Here is a 16,897-nt window from a genome sequence, read left to right on the forward strand (position 1 = left end):
CACGTGATTTCCGGGTAGGGCCCACGTGATTTCCGGGTGGGGCCCACGTGATTTCCGGGTGGGGCCCACGTGATTTCCGGGTGGGGCCCACGTGATTTCCGGGTGGGGCCCACGTGATTTCCGGGTGGGGCCCACGTGATTTCCGGGTGGGGCCCACGTGATTTCCGGGTGGGGCCCACGTGATTTCCGGGTGGGGCCCACGTGATTTCCCCGTGGGGCCCACGTGATTTCCGGGTGGGCCCCACGTGATTTCCGGGTGGGGCCCACGTGATTTCCGGGTGGGGCCCACGTGATTTCCGGGTGGGGCCCAGGTGATTTCCGGGTGGGGCCCACGTGATTTCCGGGTGGGGCCCACGTGATTTCCGGGTGGGGCCCACGTGATTTCCGGGTGGGGCCCACGTGATTTCCGGGTGGGGCCCACGTGATTTCCGGGTGGGGCCCACGTGATTTCCGGGTGGGGCCCACGTGATTTCCGGGTGGGGCCCACGTGATTTCCCGGTGGGGCCCACGTGATTTCCGGGTGGGGCCCACGTGATTTCCCCGTGGGGCCCACGTGATTTCCGGGTGGGCCCCACGTGATTTCCGGGTGGGGCCCACGTGATTTCCGGGTGGGGCCCACGTGATTTCCGGGTGGGGCCCACGTGATTTCCGGGTGGGGCCCACGTGATTTCCGGGTGGGGCCCACGTGATTTCCGGGTGGGGCCCACGTGATTTCCCCGTGGGGCCCACGTGATTTCCGGGTGGGGCCCACGTGATTTCCGGGTGGGGCCCACGTGATTTCCCGGTGGGGCCCACGTGATTTCCCCTGGGGGCCCACGTGATTTCCGGGTGGGGCCCACGTGATTTCCGGGTGGGGCCCACGTGATTTCCGGGTGGGGCCCACGTGATTTCCGGGTGGGGCCCACGTGATTTCCGGGTGGGGCCCACGTGATTTCCGGGTGGGGCCCACGTGATTTCCGGGTGGGGCCCACGTGATTTCCGGGTGGGGCCCACGTGATTTCCGGGTGGGGCCCACGTGATTTCCCCGTGGGGCCCACGTGATTTCCGGGTGGGGCCCACGTGATTTCCGGGTGGGGCCCACGTGATTTCCGGGTGGGGCCCACGTGATTTCCGGGTGGGGCCCACGTGATTTCCGGGTGGGGCCCACGTGATTTCCGGGTGGGGCCCACGTGATTTCCGGGTGGGGCCCACGTGATTTCCGGGTGGGGCCCACGTGATTTCCGGGTGGGGCCCACGTGATTTCCGGGTGGGGCCCACGTGATTTCCCCTGGGGGCCCACGTGATTTCCGGGTAGGGCCCACGTGATTTCCGGGTGGGGCCCACGTGATTTCCGGGTGGGGCCCACGTGATTTCCGGGTGGGGCCCACGTGATTTCCGGGTGGGGCCCACGTGATTTCTGGGTGGGGCCCACGTGATTTCCGGGTGGGGCCCACGTGATTTCCGGGTGGGGCCCACGTGATTACCGGGTGGGGCCCACGTGATTTCCCCGTGGGGCCCACGTGATTTCCGGGTGGGCCCCACGTGATTTCCGGGTGGGGCCCACGTGATTTCCGGGTGGGGCCCACGTGATTTCCGGGTGGGGCCCACGTGATTTCCGGGTGGGGCCCACGTGATTTCCGGGTGGGGCCCACGTGATTTCCGGGTGGGGCCCACGTGATTTCCGGGTGGGGCCCACGTGATTTCCCCGTGGGGCCCACGTGATTTCCGGGTGGGGCCCACGTGATTTCCGGGTGGGGCCCACGTGATTTCCGGGTGGGGCCCACGTGATTTCCCCTGGGGGCCCACGTGATTTCCGGGTGGGGCCCACGTGATTTCCGGGTGGGGCCCACGTGATTTCCGGGTGGGGCCCACGTGATTTCCGGGTGGGGCCCACGTGATTTCCGGGTGGGGCCCACGTGATTTCCGGGTGGGGCCCACGTGATTTCCGGGTGGGGCCCACGTGATTTCCCCGTGGGGCCCACGTGATTTCCGGGTGGGGCCCACGTGATTTCCGGGTGGGGCCCACGTGATTTCCGGGTGGGGCCCACGTGATTTCCAGGTGGGGCCCACGTGATTTCCCCGTGGGGCCCACGTGATTTCCGGGTGGGGCCCACGTGATTTCCGGGTGGGGCCCACGTGATTTCCGGGTGGGGCCCACGTGATTTCCGGGTGGGGCCCACGTGATTTCCCCGTGGGGCCCACGTGATTTCCGGGTGGGGCCCACGTGATTTCCGGGTGGGGCCCACGTGATTTCCGGGTGGGGCCCACGTGATTTCCCCTGGGGGCCCACGTGATTTCCGGGTAGGGCCCACGTGATTTCCGGGTGGGGCCCACGTGATTTCCGGGTGGGGCCCACGTGATTTCCGGGTGGGGCCCACGTGATTTCCGGGTGGGGCCCACGTGATTTCCGGGTGGGGCCCACGTGATTTCCCCGTGGGGCCCACGTGATTTCCCCGTGGGGCCCACGTGATTTCCGGGTGGGGCCCACGTGATTTCCGGGTGGGGCCCACGTGATTTCCGGGTGGGGCCCACGTGATTTCCCGGTGGGGCCCACGTGATTTCCCCGTGGGGCCCACGTGATTTCCGGGTGGGGCCCACGTGATTTCCGGGTGGGGCCCACGTGATTTCCGGGTGGGGCCCACGTGATTTCCGGGTGGGGCCCACGTGATTTCCGGGTGGGGCCCACGTGATTTCCGGGTGGGGCCCACGTGATTTCCGGGTGGGGCCCACGTGATTTCCGGGTGGGGCCCACGTGATTTCCGGGTGGGGCCCACGTGATTTCCGGGTGGGGCCCACGTGATTTCCGGGTGGGGCCCACGTGATTTCCGGGTGGGGCCCACGTGATTTCCGGGTGGGGCCCACGTGATTTCCGGGTGGGGCCCACGTGATTTCCGGGTGGGGCCCACGTGATTTCCGGGTGGGGCCCACGTGATTTCCGGGTGGGGCCCACGTGATTTCCGGGTGGGGCCCACGTGATTTCCCCGTGGGGCCCACGTGATTTCCGGGTGGGCCCCACGTGATTTCCGGGTGGGGCCCACGTGATTTCCGGGTGGGGCCCACGTGATTTCCGGGTGGGGCCCACGTGATTTCCGGGTGGGGCCCACGTGATTTCCGGGTGGGGCCCACGTGATTTCCCCGTGGGGCCAACGTGATTTCCGGGTGGGGCCCACGTGATTTCCCCGTGGGGCCCACGTGATTTCCGGGTGGGGCCCACGTGATTTCCGGGTGGGGCCCACGTGATTTCCGGGTGGGGCCCACGTGATTTCCGGGTGGGGCCCACGTGATTTCCGGGTGGGGCCCACGTGATTTCCGGGTGGGGCCCACGTGATTTCCGGGTGGGGCCCACGTGATTTCCGGGTGGGGCCCACGTGATTTCCGGGTGGGGCCCACGTGATTTCCCCTGGGGGCCCACGTGATTTCCGGGTAGGGCCCACGTGATTTCCGGGTGGGGCCCACGTGATTTCCGGGTGGGGCCCACGTGATTTCCGGGTGGGGCCCACGTGATTTCCGGGTGGGGCCCACGTGATTTCCAGGTGGGGCCCACGTGATTTCCCCGTGGGGCCCACGTGATTTCCGGGTGGGGCCCACGTGATTTCCGGGTGGGGCCCACGTGATTTCCGGATGGGGCCCACGTGATTTCCGGGTGGGGCCCACGTGATTTCCGGGTGGGGCCCACGTGATTTCCGGGTGGGGCCCACGTGATTTCCGGGTGGGGCCCACGTGATTTCCGGGTGGGGCCCACGTGATTTCCCCTGGGGGCCCACGTGATTTCCGGGTGGGGCCCACGTGATTTCCGGGTGGGGCCCACGTGATTTCCGGGTGGGGCCCACGTGATTTCCGGGTGGGGCCCACGTGATTTCCGGGTGGGGCCCACGTGATTTCCGGGTGGGGCCCACGTGATTTCCGGGTGGGGCCCACGTGATTTCCGGGTGGGGCCCACGTGATTTCCCCGTGGGGCCCACGTGATTTCCGGGTGGGGCCCACGTGATTTCCGGGTGGGGCCCACGTGATTTCCGGGTGGGGCCCACGTGATTTCCGGGTGGGGCCCACGTGATTTCCGGGTGGGGCCCACGTGATTTCCCCGTGGGGCCCACGTGATTTCCCCGTGGGGCCCACGTGATTTCCCCGTGGGGCCCACGTGATTTCCGGGTGGGGCCCACGTGATTTCCGGGTGGGGCCCACGTGATTTCCGGGTGGGGCCCACGTGATTTCCGGGTGGGGCCCACGTGATTTCCGGGTGGGGCCCACGTGATTTCCGGGTGGGGCCCACGTGATTTCCGGGTGGGGCCCACGTGATTTCCCCGTGGGGCCCACGTGATTTCCGGGTGGGGCCCACGTGATTTCCGGGTGGGGCCCACGTGATTTCCGGGTGGGGCCCACGTGATTTCCCCTGGGGGCCCACGTGATTTCCGGGTGGGGCCCACGTGATTTCCGGGTGGGGCCCACGTGATTTCCCCGTGGGGCCCACGTGATTTCCGGGTGGGGCCCACGTGATTTCCGGGTGGGGCCCACGTGATTTCCGGGTGGGGCCCACTTGATTTCCCCGTGGGGCACACGTGATTTCCGGGTGGGGCCCACGTGATTTCCGGGTGGGGCCCACGTGATTTCCGGGTGTGGCCCACGTGATTTCCGGGTGGGGCCCACGTGATTTCCCCGTGGGGCCCTCATGATTTCCGGGTGGGCCCCACGTGATTTCCGGGTGGGCCCACGTGATTTCCGGGTGGGGCCCACGTGATTTCCGGGTTGGGCCCACGTGATTTCCGGGTGGGGCCCACGTGATTTCCGGGTTGGGCCCACGTGATTTCCGGGTGGGGCCCACGTGATTTCCCCGTGGCTCCCACGTGATTTCCGGGTGGGGCCCACGTGATTTCCCCGTGGGGCCCACGTGATTTCCGGGTGGGGCCCACGTGATTTCCGGGTGGGGCCCACGTGATTTCCGGGTGGGGCCCACGTGATTTCCGGGTGGGGCCCACGTGATTTCCCCGTGGGGCCCACGTGATTTCCGGGTGGGGCCCACGTGATTTCCGGGTGGGGCCCACGTGATTTCCGGGTGGGGCCCACGTGATTTCACCGTGGGGCCCACGTGATTTCCGGGTGGGGCCCACGTGATTTCCGGGTGGGGCCCACGTGATTTCCGGGTGGGGCCCACGTGATTTCCGGGTGGGGCCCACGTGATTTCCGGGTGGGGCCCACGTGATTTCCGGGTGGGGCCCACGTGATTTTCGGATGGGGCCCACGTGATTTCCGGGTGGGGCCCACGTGATTTCCCCGTGGGGCCCACGTGATTTCCGGGTGGGGCCCACGTGATTTCCGGGTGGGGCCCACGTGATTTCCGGGTGGGGCCCACGTGATTTCCCCGTGGGGCCCACGTGATTTCCGGGTGGGGCCCACGTGATTTCCGGGTGGGGCCCACGTGATTTCCGGGTGGGGCCCACGTGATTTCCCCGTGGGGCCCACGTGATTTCCGGGTGGGGCCCACGTGATTTCCCCGTGGGGCCCACGTCATTTCCGGGTGGGGCCCACGTGATTTCCGGGTGGGGCCCACGTGATTTCCGGGTGGGGCCCACGTGATTTCCGGGTGGGGCCAACGTGATTTCCCCGTGGGGCCCACATGATTTCCCCGTGGGGCCCACGTGATTTCCGGGTGGGGCCCACGTGATTTCCGGGTGGGGCCCACGTGATTTCCGGGTGGGGCCCACGTGATTTCCGGGTGGGGCCCACGTGATTTCCCCGTGGGGCCCACGTGATTTCCGGGTGGGGCCCACGTGATTTCCGGGTGGGGCCCACGTGATTTCCGGGTGGGGCCCACGTGATTTCCGGGTGGGGCCCACGTGATTTCCCCGTGGGGCCCACGTGATTTCCCCGTGGGGCCCACGTGATTTCCCCGTGGGGCCCACGTGATTTCCGGGTGGGGCCCACGTGATTTCCGGGTGGGGCCCACGTGATTTCCCCGTGGGGCCCACGTGATTTCCGGGTGGGGCCCACGTGATTTCCGGGTGGGGCCCACGTGATTTCCGGGTGGGGCCCACGTGATTTCCGGGTGGGGCCCAAGTGATTTCCGGGTGGGGCCCACGTGATTTCCGGGTGGGGCCCACGTGATTTCCCCGTGGCTCCCACGTGATTTCCGGGTGGGGCCCACATGATTTCCGGGTGGGGCCCACGTGATTTCCGGGTGGGGCCCACGTGATTTCCGAGTGGGGCCCACGTGATTTCCGGGTGGGGCCCACGTGATTTCCCCGTGGGGCCCACGTGATTTCCCCGTGGGGCCCACGTGATTTCCGGGTGGGGCCCACGTGATTTCCGGGTGGGGCCCACGTGATTTCCGGGTGGGGCCCACGTGATTTCCGGGTGGGGCCCAAGTGATTTCCGGGTGGGGCCCACGTGATTTCCGGGTGGGGCCCACGTGATTTCCCCGTGGCTCCCACGTGATTTCCGGGTGGGGCCCACGTGATTTCCCCGTGGGGCCCACGTGATTTCCGGGTGGGGCCCACGTGATTTCCCCGTGGGGCCCACGTGATTTCCGGGTGGTGCCCACGTGATTTCCGGGTGGGGCCCACGTGATTTCCGGGTGGGGCCCACGTGATTTCCGGGTCGGGCCCACGTGATTTCCGGGTGGGGCCCACGTGATTTCCGGGTGGGGCCCACGTGATTTCCGGGTGGGGCCCACGTGATTTCCGGGTGGGGCCCACGTGATTTCCCCGTGGGGCCCACGTGATTTCCGGGTGGGGCCCACGTGATTTCCGGGTGGGGCCCACGTGATTTCCGGGTGGGGCCCACGTGATTTCCCCGTGGGGCCCACGTGATTTCCGGGTGGGGCCCACGTGAATTCCGGGTGGGGCCCACGTGATTTCCCCGTGGGGCCCACGTGATTTCCGGGTGGGGCCCACGTGATTTCCCAGTGGGGCCCACGTGATTTCCGGGTGGGGCCCACGTGATTTCCGGGTGGGGCCCACGTGATTTCCGGGTGGGGCCCACGTGATTTCCCCGTGGGGCCCACGTGATTTCCGGGTGGGGCCCACGTGATTTCCGGGTGGGGCCCACGTGATTTCCGGGTGGGGCCCACGTGATTTCCCCGTGGGGCCCACGTGATTTCCGGGTGGGGCCCACGTGATTTCCGGGTGGGGCCCACGTGATTTCCGGGTGGGGCCCACGTGATTTCCGGGTGGGGCCCACGTGATTTCCGGGTGGGGCCCACGTGATTTCCCCGTGGGGCCCACGTGATTTCCGGGTGGGGCCCACGTGATTTCCGGGTGGGGCCCACGTGATTTCCGGGTGGGGCCCACGTGATTTCCGGGTGGGGCCCACGTGATTTCCGGGTGGGGCCCACGTGATTTCCGGGTGGGGCCCACGTGATTTCCCCGTGGGGCCCACGTGATTTCCGGGTGGGGCCCACGTGATTTCCGGGTGGGGCCCACGTGATTTCCGGGTGGGGCCCACGTGATTTCCGGGTGGGGCCCACGTGATTTCCGGGTGGGGCCCACGTGATTTCCGGGTGGGGCCCACGTGATTTCCGGGTGGGGCACACGTGATTTCCCCGTGGGGCCCACGTGATTTCCGGGTGGGGCCCACGTGATTTCCGGGTGGGGCCCACGTGATTTCCGGGTGGGGCCCACGTGATTTCCGGGTGGGGCCCACGTGATTTCCGGGTGGGGCCCACGTGATTTCCCCGTGGGGCCCACGTGATTTCCGGGTGGGGCCCACGTGATTTCCGGGTGGGGCCCACGTGATTTCCGGGTGGGGCCCACGTGATTTCCGGGTGGGGCCCACGTGATTTCCCCGTGGGGCCCACGTGATTTCCGGGTGGGGCCCACGTGATTTCCGGGTGGGGCCCACGTGATTTCCGGGTGGGGCCCACGTGATTTCCGGGTGGGGCCCACGTGATTTCCGGGTGGGGCCCACGTGATTTCCGGGTGGGGCCCACGTGATTTCCGGGTGGGGCCCACGTGATTTCCGGGTGGGGCCCACGTGATTTCCGGGTGGGGCCCACGTGATTTCCGGGTGGGGCCCACGTGATTTCCGGGTGGGGCCCACGTGATTTCCGGGTGGGGCCCACGTGATTTCCGGGTGGGGCCCACGTGATTTCCGGGTGGGGCCCACGTGATTTCCGGGTGGGGCCCACGTGATTTCCCCGTGGCTCCCACGTGATTTCCGGGTGGAGCCCACGTGATTTCCCCGTGGGGCCCACGTGATTTCCGGGTGGTGCCCACGTGATTTCCGGGTGGGGCCCACGTGATTTCCGGGTGGGGCCCACGTGATTTCCGGGTGGGGCCCACGTGATTTCCGGGTGGGGCCCACGTGATTTCCGGGTGGGGCCCACGTGATTTCCGGGTGGGGCCCACGTGATTTCCGGGTGGGGCCCACGTGATTTCCGGGTGGGGCCCACGTGATTTCCGGGTGGGGCCCACGTGATTTCCGGGTGGGGCCCACGTGATTTCCGGGTGGGGCCCACGTGATTTCCGGGTGGGGCCCACGTGATTTCCGGGTGGGGCCCCCGTGATTTCCGGGTGGGGCCCACGTGATTTCCGGGTGGGGCCCACGTGAATTCCGGGTGGGGCCCACGTGATTTCCCCGTGGGGCCCACGTGATTTCCGGGTGGGGCCCACGTGATTTCCCCGTGGGGCCCACGTGATTTCCGGGTGGGGCCCACGTGATTTCCGGGTGGGGCCCACGTGATTTCCGGGTGGGGCCCACGTGATTTCCCCGTGGGGCCCACGTGATTTCCGGGTGGGGCCCACGTGATTTCCGGGTGGGGCCCACGTGATTTCCGGGTGGGGCCCACGTGATTTCCCCGTGGGGCCCACGTGATTTCCGGGTGTGGCCCACGTGATTTCCCCGTGGGGCCCACGTGATTTCCGGGTGGGGCCCACGTGATTTCCGGGTGGGGCCCACGTGATTTCCGGGTGGGGCCCACGTGATTTCCGGGTGGGGCCCACGTGATTTCCCCGTGGGGCCCACGTGATTTCCCCGTGGGGCCCACGTGATTTCCGGGTGGGGCCCACGTGATTTCCGGGTGGGGCCCACGTGATTTCCGGGTGGGGCCCACGTGATTTCCGGGTGGGGCCCACGTGATTTCCCCGTGGGGCCCACGTGATTTCCCCGTGGGGCCCACGTGATTTCCGGGTGGGGCCCACGTGATTTCCGGGTGGGGCCCACGTGATTTCCGGGTGGGGCCCACGTGATTTCCGGGTGGGGCCCACGTGATTTCCCCGTGGGGCCCACGTGATTTCCGGGTGGGGCCCACGTGATTTCCGGGTGGGGCCCACGTGATTTCCGGGTGGGGCACACGTGATTTCCCCGTGGGGCCCACGTGATTTCCGGGTGGGGCCCACGTGATTTCCGGGTGGGGCCCACGTGATTTCCGGGTGGGGCCCACGTGATTTCCGGGTGGGGCCCACGTGATTTCCGGGTGGGGCCCACGTGATTTCCCCGTGGGGCCCACGTGATTTCCGGGTGGGGCCCACGTGATTTCCGGGTGGGGCCCACGTGATTTCCGGGTGGGGCCCACGTGATTTCCGGGTGGGGCCCACGTGATTTCCGGGTGGGGCCCACGTGATTTCCGGGTGGGGCCCACGTGATTTCCGGGTGGGGCCCACGTGATTTCCGGGTGGGGCCCACGTGATTTCCCCGTGGGGCCCACGTGATTTCCGGGTGGGGCCCACGTGATTTCCCCGTGGGGCCCACGTGATTTCCGGGTGGGGCCCACGTGATTTCCGGGTGGGGCCCACGTGATTTCCGGGTGGGGCCCACGTGATTTCCGGGTGGGGCCCACGTGATTTCCCCGTGGGGCCCACGTGATTTCCGGGTGGGGCCCACGTGATTTCCGGGTGGGGCCCACGTGATTTCCGGGTGGGGCCCACGTGATTTCCGGGTGGGGCCCACGTGATTTCCCCGTGGGGCCCACGTGATTTCCCCGTGGGGCCCACGTGATTTCCCCGTGGGGCCCACGTGATTTCCGGGTGGGGCCCACGTGATTTCCGGGTGGGGCCCACGTGATTTCCCCGTGGGGCCCACGTGATTTCCCCGTGGGGCCCACGTGATTTCCCTGTGGGGCCCACGTGATTTCCGGGTGGGGCCCACGTGATTTCCGGGTGGGGCCCACGTGATTTCCGGGTGGGGCCCACGTGATTTCCCCGTGGGGCCCACGTGATTTCCCCGTGGGGCCCACGTGATTTCCGGGTGGGGCCCACGTGATTTCCGGGTGGGGCCCACGTGATTTCCGGGTGGGGCCCACGTGATTTCCGGGTGGGGCCCACGTGATTTCCGGGTGGGGCCCAAGTGATTTCCGGGTGGGGCCCACGTGATTTCCGGGTGGGGCCCACGTGATTTCCCCGTGGCTCCCACGTGATTTCCGGGTGGGGCCCACGTGATTTCCCCTTGGGGCCCACGTGATTTCCGGGTGGGGCCCAGGTGATTTCCGGGTGGGGCCCACGTGATTTCCGGGTGGGGCCCACGTGATTTCCGGGTGGGGCCCACGTGATTTCCCCGTGGGGCCCACGGGATTTCCGGGTCGGGCCCACGTGATTTCCGGGTGGGGCCCACGTGATTTCCGGGTGGGGCCCACGTGATTTCCCCGTGGGGCCCACGTGATTTCCGGGTGGGGCCCACGTGATTTCCGGGTGGGGCCCACGTGATTTCCGGGTGGGGCCCACGTGATTTCCGGGTGGGGCCCACGTGATTTCCGGGTGGGGCCCACGTGATTTCCGGGTGGGGCCCACGTGATTTCCCCGTGGGGCCCACGTGATTTCCGGGTGGGGCCCACGTGATTTCCGGGTGGGGCCCACGTGATTTCCGGGTGGGGCCCACGTGATTTCCGGGTGGGGCCCACGTGATTTCCGGGTGGGGCCCACGTGATTTCCGGGTGGGGCCCACGTGATTTCCCCGTGGGGCCCACGTGATTTCCGGGTGGGGCCCACGTGATTTCCGGGTGGGGCCCACGTGATTTCCGGGTGGGGCCCACGTGATTTCCGGGTGGGGCCCACGTGATTTCCCCGTGGGGCCCACGTGATTTCCCCGTGGGGCCCACGTGATTTCCGGGTGGGGCCCACGTGATTTCCGGGTGGGGCCCACGTGATTTCCGGGTGGGGCCCACGTGATTTCCCCGTGGGGCCCACGTGATTTCCCCGTGGGGCCCACGTGATTTCCCCGTGGGGCCCACGTGATTTCCGGGTGGGGCCCACGTGATTTCCGGGTGGGGCCCACGTGATTTCCGGGTGGGGCCCACGTGATTTCCGGGTGGGGCCCACGTGATTTCCCCGTGGGGCCCACGTGATTTCCCCGTGGGGCCCACGTGATTTCCCCGTGGGGCCCACGTGATTTCCGGGTGGGGCCCACGTGATTTCCGGGTGGGGCCCACGTGATTTCCGGGTGGGGCCCACGTGATTTCCGGGTGGGGCCCACGTGATTTCCCCTGGGGGCCCACGTGATTTCCGGGTGGGGCCCACGTGATTTCCGGGTGGGGCCCACGTGATTTCCCCGTGGGGCCCACGTGATTTCCGGGTGGGGCCCACGTGATTTCCGGGTGGGGCCCACGTGATTTCCGGGTGGGGCCCACTTGATTTCCCCGTGGGGCACACGTGATTTCCGGGTGGGGCCCACGTGATTTCCGGGTGGGGCCCACGTGATTTCCGGGTGTGGCCCACGTGATTTCCGGGTGGGGCCCACGTGATTTCCCCGTGGGGCCCTCATGATTTCCGGGTGGGCCCCACGTGATTTCCGGGTGGGCCCACGTGATTTCCGGGTGGGGCCCACGTGATTTCCGGGTTGGGCCCACGTGATTTCCGGGTGGGGCCCACGTGATTTCCGGGTTGGGCCCACGTGATTTCCGGGTGGGGCCCACGTGATTTCCCCGTGGCTCCCACGTGATTTCCGGGTGGGGCCCACGTGATTTCCCCGTGGGGCCCACGTGATTTCCGGGTGGGGCCCACGTGATTTCCGGGTGGGGCCCACGTGATTTCCGGGTGGGGCCCACGTGATTTCCGGGTGGGGCCCACGTGATTTCCCCGTGGGGCCCACGTGATTTCCGGGTGGGGCCCACGTGATTTCCGGGTGGGGCCCACGTGATTTCCGGGTGGGGCCCACGTGATTTCACCGTGGGGCCCACGTGATTTCCGGGTGGGGCCCACGTGATTTCCGGGTGGGGCCCACGTGATTTCCGGGTGGGGCCCACGTGATTTCCGGGTGGGGCCCACGTGATTTCCGGGTGGGGCCCACGTGATTTCCGGGTGGGGCCCACGTGATTTTCGGATGGGGCCCACGTGATTTCCGGGTGGGGCCCACGTGATTTCCCCGTGGGGCCCACGTGATTTCCGGGTGGGGCCCACGTGATTTCCGGGTGGGGCCCACGTGATTTCCGGGTGGGGCCCACGTGATTTCCCCGTGGGGCCCACGTGATTTCCGGGTGGGGCCCACGTGATTTCCGGGTGGGGCCCACGTGATTTCCGGGTGGGGCCCACGTGATTTCCCCGTGGGGCCCACGTGATTTCCGGGTGGGGCCCACGTGATTTCCCCGTGGGGCCCACGTCATTTCCGGGTGGGGCCCACGTGATTTCCGGGTGGGGCCCACGTGATTTCCGGGTGGGGCCCACGTGATTTCCGGGTGGGGCCAACGTGATTTCCCCGTGGGGCCCACGTGATTTCCCCGTGGGGCCCACGTGATTTCCGGGTGGGGCCCACGTGATTTCCGGGTGGGGCCCACGTGATTTCCGGGTGGGGCCCACGTGATTTCCGGGTGGGGCCCACGTGATTTCCCCGTGGGGCCCACGTGATTTCCGGGTGGGGCCCACGTGATTTCCGGGTGGGGCCCACGTGATTTCCGGGTGGGGCCCACGTGATTTCCGGGTGGGGCCCACGTGATTTCCCCGTGGGGCCCACGTGATTTCCCCGTGGGGCCCACGTGATTTCCCCGTGGGGCCCACGTGATTTCCGGGTGGGGCCCACGTGATTTCCGGGTGGGGCCCACGTGATTTCCCCGTGGGGCCCACGTGATTTCCGGGTGGGGCCCACGTGATTTCCGGGTGGGGCCCACGTGATTTCCGGGTGGGGCCCACGTGATTTCCGGGTGGGGCCCAAGTGATTTCCGGGTGGGGCCCACGTGATTTCCGGGTGGGGCCCACGTGATTTCCCCGTGGCTCCCACGTGATTTCCGGGTGGGGCCCACATGATTTCCCCGTGGGGCCCACGTGATTTCCGGGTGGGGCCCACGTGATTTCCGAGTGGGGCCCACGTGATTTCCGGGTGGGGCCCACGTGATTTCCCCGTGGGGCCCACGTGATTTCCCCGTGGGGCCCACGTGATTTCCGGGTGGGGCCCACGTGATTTCCGGGTGGGGCCCACGTGATTTCCGGGTGGGGCCCACGTGATTTCCGGGTGGGGCCCAAGTGATTTCCGGGTGGGGCCCACGTGATTTCCGGGTGGGGCCCACGTGATTTCCCCGTGGCTCCCACGTGATTTCCGGGTGGGGCCCACGTGATTTCCCCGTGGGGCCCACGTGATTTCCCCGTGGGGCCCACGTGATTTCCGGGTGGGGCCCACGTGATTTCCGGGTCGGGCCCACGTGATTTCCGGGTGGGGCCCACGTGATTTCCCCGTGGGGCCCACGTGATTTCCGGGTCGGGCCCACGTGATTTCCGGGTGGGGCCCACGTGATTTCCGGGTGGGGCCCACGTGATTTCCCCGTGGGGCCCACGTGATTTCCGGGTGGGGCCCACGTGATTTCCGGGTGGGGCCCACGTGATTTCCGGGTGGGGCCCACGTGATTTCCGGGTGGGGCCCACGTGATTTCCGGGTGGGGCCCACGTGATTTCCGGGTGGGGCCCACGTGATTTCCCCGTGGGGCCCACGTGATTTCCGGGTGGGGCCCACGTGATTTCCGGGTGGGGCCCACGTGATTTCCCCGTGGGGCCCACGTGATTTCCGGGTGGGGCCCACGTGATTTCCGGGTGGGGCCCACGTGATTTCCGGGTGGGGCCCACGTGATTTCCGGGTGGGGCCCACGTGATTTCCGGGTGGGGCCCACGTGATTTCCCCGTGGGGCCCACGTGATTTCCGGGTGGGGCCCACGTGATTTCCGGGTGGGGCCCACGTGATTTCCGGGTGGGGCCCACGTGATTTCCGGGTGGGGCCCACGTGATTTCCGGGTGGGGCCCACGTGATTTCCGGGTGGGGCCCACGTGATTTCCGGGTGGGGCCCACGTGATTTCCGGGTGGGGCCCACGTGATTTCCGGGTGGGGCCCACGTGATTTCCGGGTGGGGCCCACGTGATTTCCGGGTGGGGCCCACGTGATTTCCGGGTGGGGCCCACGTGATTTCCGGGTGGGGCCCACGTGATTTCCGGGTGGGGCCCACGTGATTTCCGGGTGGGGCCCACGTGATTTCCGGGTGGGGCCCACGTGATTTCCCCGTGGCTCCCACGTGATTTCCGGGTGGAGCCCACGTGATTTCCCCGTGGGGCCCACGTGATTTCCGGGTGGTGCCCACGTGATTTCCGGGTGGGGCCCACGTGATTTCCGGGTGGGGCCCACGTGATTTCCGGGTGGGGCCCACGTGATTTCCGGGTGGGGCCCACGTGATTTCCGGGTGGGGCCCACGTGATTTCCGGGTGGGGCCCACGTGATTTCCGGGTGGGGCCCACGTGATTTCCCCGTGGGGCCCACGTGATTTCCGGGTGGGGCCCACGTGATTTCCGGGTGGGGCCCACGTGATTTCCGGGTGGGGCCCACGTGATTTCCGGGTGGGGCCCACGTGATTTCCGGGTGGGGCCCCCGTGATTTCCGGGTGGGGCCCACGTGATTTCCGGGTGGGGCCCACGTGATTTCCGGGTGGGGCCCACGTGATTTCCGGGTGGGGCCCACGTGATTTCCGGGTGGGGCCCACGTGATTTCCCCGTGGGGCCCACGTGATTTCCGGGTGGGGCCCACGTGAATTCCGGGTGGGGCCCACGTGATTTCCCCGTGGGGCCCACGTGATTTCCGGGTGGGGCCCACGTGATTTCCCAGTGGGGCCCACGTGATTTCCGGGTGGGGCCCACGTGATTTCCGGGTGGGGCCCACGTGATTTCCGGGTGGGGCCCACGTGATTTCCCCGTGGGGCCCACGTGATTTCCGGGTGGGGCCCACGTGATTTCCGGGTGGGGCCCACGTGATTTCCGGGTGGGGCCCACGTGATTTCCCCGTGGGGCCCACGTGATTTCCGGGTGGGGCCCACGTGATTTCCGGGTGGGGCCCACGTGATTTCCGGGTGGGGCCCACGTGATTTCCGGGTGGGGCCCACGTGATTTCCGGGTGGGGCCCACGTGATTTCCCCGTGGGGCCCACGTGATTTCCGGGTGGGGCCCACGTGATTTCCGGGTGGGGCCCACGTGATTTCCGGGTGGGGCCCACGTGATTTCCGGGTGGGGCCCACGTGATTTCCGGGTGGGGCCCACGTGATTTCCGGGTGGGGCCCACGTGATTTCCCCGTGGGGCCCACGTGATTTCCGGGTGGGGCCCACGTGATTTCCGGGTGGGGCCCACGTGATTTCCGGGTGGGGCCCACGTGATTTCCGGGTGGGGCCCACGTGATTTCCGGGTGGGGCCCACGTGATTTCCGGGTGGGGCCCACGTGATTTCCGGGTGGGGCACACGTGATTTCCCCGTGGGGCCCACGTGATTTCCGGGTGGGGCCCACGTGATTTCCGGGTGGGGCCCACGTGATTTCCGGGTGGGGCCCACGTGATTTCCGGGTGGGGCCCACGTGATTTCCGGGTGGGGCCCACGTGATTTCCCCGTGGGGCCCACGTGATTTCCGGGTGGGGCCCACGTGATTTCCGGGTGGGGCCCACGTGATTTCCGGGTGGGGCCCACGTGATTTCCGGGTGGGGCCCACGTGATTTCCCCGTGGGGCCCACGTGATTTCCGGGTGGGGCCCACGTGATTTCCGGGTGGGGCCCACGTGATTTCCGGGTGGGGCCCACGTGATTTCCGGGTGGGGCCCACGTGATTTCCGGGTGGGGCCCACGTGATTTCCGGGTGGGGCCCACGTGATTTCCGGGTGGGGCCCACGTGATTTCCGGGTGGGGCCCACGTGATTTCCGGGTGGGGCCCACGTGATTTCCGGGTGGGGCCCACGTGATTTCCGGGTGGGGCCCACGTGATTTCCGGGTGGGGCCCACGTGATTTCCGGGTGGGGCCCACGTGATTTCCGGGTGGGGCCCACGTGATTTCCGGGTGGGGCCCACGTGATTTCCGGGTGGGGCCCACGTGATTTCCGGGTGGGGCCCACGTGATTTCCCCGTGGCTCCCACGTGATTTCCGGGTGGAGCCCACGTGATTTCCCCGTGGGGCCCACGTGATTTCCGGGTGGTGCCCACGTGATTTCCGGGTGGGGCCCACGTGATTTCCGGGTGGGGCCCACGTGATTTCCGGGTGGGGCCCACGTGATTTCCGGGTGGGGCCCACGTGATTTCCGGGTGGGGCCCACGTGATTTCCGGGTGGGGCCCACGTGATTTCCGGGTGGGGCCCACGTGATTTCCGGGTGGGGCCCACGTGATTTCCGGGTGGGGCCCACGTGATTTCCGGGTGGGGCCCACGTGATTTCCGGGTGGGGCCCACGTGATTTCCGGGTGGGGCCCACGTGATTTCCGGGTGGGGCCCCCGTGATTTCCGGGTGGGGCCCACGTGATTTCCGGGTGGGGCCCACGTGAATTCCGGGTGGGGCCCACGTGATTTCCCCGTGGGGCCCACGTGATTTCCGGGTGGGGCCCACGTGATTTCCCCGTGGGGCCCACGTGATTTCCGGGTGGGGCCCACGTGATTTCCGGGTGGGGCCCACGTGATTTCCGGGTGGGGCCCACGTGATTTCCCCGTGGGGCCCACGTGATTTCCGGGTGGGGCCCACGTGATTTCCGGGTGGGGCCCACGTGATTTCCGGGTGGGGCCCAC

The sequence above is a fragment of the Ovis canadensis genome, chromosome 19, assembly GCF_042477335.2.
Source record: "Ovis canadensis isolate MfBH-ARS-UI-01 breed Bighorn chromosome 19, ARS-UI_OviCan_v2, whole genome shotgun sequence".
NCBI classification, from domain to species: Eukaryota; Metazoa; Chordata; class Mammalia; order Artiodactyla; family Bovidae; genus Ovis; species Ovis canadensis.